The sequence below is a fragment of the Dipodomys ordii genome, unplaced genomic scaffold (assembly GCF_000151885.1).
Source record: "Dipodomys ordii isolate 6190 unplaced genomic scaffold, Dord_2.0 Scaffold2, whole genome shotgun sequence".
In the NCBI taxonomy this organism is placed as follows: Eukaryota; Metazoa; Chordata; class Mammalia; order Rodentia; family Heteromyidae; genus Dipodomys; species Dipodomys ordii.
Window position 1 is genome coordinate 28,814,152 of NW_012267218.1, and position 2,513 is coordinate 28,816,664.

The following is a 2,513-nucleotide window of genomic DNA, read 5'->3' on the forward strand; positions in this document are numbered from 1 at the left end:
CGGGGCCCGGCCGCCCTCCTCTGCGCACCGCGGGGCTCCGGCCCCAGCCGGCCGGACGGCTGCGGGGGGTCGGGGGGGATGGTGGTGGAGGCGTTTCCCGGGCTCAGCCCTCCCTCCCCTTGCTGCCGCGGGAAGCGGTGGGGGACCCCCCCTCCCTCCCCCTGAAGATGGTTCCGCCTTTGGCCACCTGTAGGAATGTAACGCCCGGACATTTGCAGCCAAGCTCTGGCCCGGCGTGGGGAGCTCCGAGGAGAAACGAAAAGGGAAAAAACCCACACACAGAAAGTGAGCTTGGAATCCTAGCTACTCGGGAGGCTGAGATCTGAGGATCGCGGTTCAAAGCGAGCCCGGGTAGCAAAGTCCTTGAGACTCTTATCCCCAGCAAGACGGAAGTGGTGCTGTGGCTCAAGTGATAGAGTTCTAGCTTTGAGCAGAAAAGCTCAGGGACAGCGTCCAGGCCCTGAGTTCAAGCCCCAGGACTCATGCATCTGCGGGATGCGTGCGCACACACGTACCCAGCACACACAAATTCAGAAAAGGAAAAGCAGCTCTTTGCCTCAGTTCTGTAGACTTAACTAACAGTCAGGACTTGTACAGAGGCAAACACAAAGCCACTTTCTCTTTGTGGGAGTTGAAAGATTAACTCCAGGCACTAGAGAAAAGTCCCTGGACCCACCCCAGGTTTGACTCCGAATTTCTGGGGGCGGGGCTTGGAAATTACCTGAGAACAAGCTCCCCAGGCTATCCTCATGCACAAAATTGAGAGCCAAGGGCTCTGAGGAAAGCTCTCAGACTGGGCCACATCCAAAGACTGAACTTGGGAATGGCTTGATGGCTCCCCATTCCTTGGGAGACTGCCCTCAGCCAGCCATCTGTCCTCTTGAACCATTGAAAAGCAACCTCTGGAAGCCCAGAGGTAAATCCTCTTGATTCTTCTAAAGGGAGAGGTTCATTCATTCACTTTGAATGTCAAGTAACCATGATCAAAGTATAAACTTCACATAATAGTGAAAAAGAAGTCTCTTTCCAGTTTTGTCCCTCTTCCAAGGTTTTGTCTGTTTGTTTTGGTCAGTCATGGGGCTTGAACTCAGGGCCTGGGTGCTGTCCCTGAGCCTCTTTGTGCTCAAGGCTAGCGCTCTACCACTTGAACCACAGCACCACTTTCAGCTCTTTCTGTGTATATGGTACTGAAGAATTGAACCCAGGGCTTCATGCATGCTAGGCAAGCACCCTTCCATTAAGCTACATTCCCAGCCCTCTTCCAGTTTTTGTGTGTATTCTTTCAAGTTATCTTATGTATACGTAAGTATTCATGTGTGTGTGTGTGTGTTCATGTTTGTGTATTTACATCTACCCTTGTACCCTTAAGTAATCGGCCCCAGCTTTTTTTTCTAAACATTAGCATTTGTTAACTCTGTATCTAATGACATATTACTGCACTTGCGTTTTAAAATGTTTGAAATAATGAATATTTAAGATGTTTCCAGACTTAGCCTCTTCTATATCTTGATATGATGACTACCTTTCTACATACTTCTTGGTCCATATGTATCACTGCCTTCATTGCTAGCTCAAAATCAATGCAAATTTTCAATTCCTATAGAAGCTATCACTTAGTCCTCACCAACCTACACTTGTATCATGTGTTCTAATACCCTTTGCCTGCAATCTAGCCCAAGGAAGTGATTGAGCACAAAGAACAAACCTTTTAAAAGGGAAAGCCAAATAAATGAATGTGTGAGAGGGTTTTAAAACATAAAGTATGCAGAAAGCCCCTGTCTTGGGCTGTTGGTGTGTCTCAATAGTGCCTCTCCAGGAGACCTTGGTTCCAGTTCTGTAACTTGGGCAAGTTTTCTTACCCTAGGACTTCTTAATCTAGGACTGAGTTCCTGTGATCTCTTCCCTCCCTTCCTTTTCCCTTCTCTTCCCCTCCACTGTTTGAGACAGGGCTTCTCTGTGTTTCCCCAGCTGGCTTTGAACTTGCTAAGCCCAGGCTGGCCTGGAACTCCAGATCTTCTGGCCTGAGTGCTGAGATTACATATGTGCTCCACCACACCAGCTGATTCCCTATCTTTAATGTGAGAATCACAGTCATCTCTGCGACTGAAGATTAATCAGATCATATTTACATAAATTTTGGGATCCAATAACTGCTTAATAAGTGGTACCTATTTTTCTCCTTTCAACTTTTCATTTTGAAATTTACAAAAGTTGAAAAAATGACCTATTAAGCACAGTTAACATTTTCCCACATTTCTACTTCCTCCTACGTGTGCTCATATACATGTATATTTCCTGGGCTACTTAAAAATTAATTGTTCACATCATGCTGACTATTCCAGCACTTGCTTCCTAGGAACAAGGAGGATCGTTGTATATTACCACAGTTAGGAAGTTTAACATCTAGTATTACAGGAGTCATACTCAAACTTCCCCAGTTTCCACCAGTGAACGAATGGCTAGAGAAGAATGGGCTCATCAGGGTTCCAGGGAAGGGTGATTCTCAAAGTTAG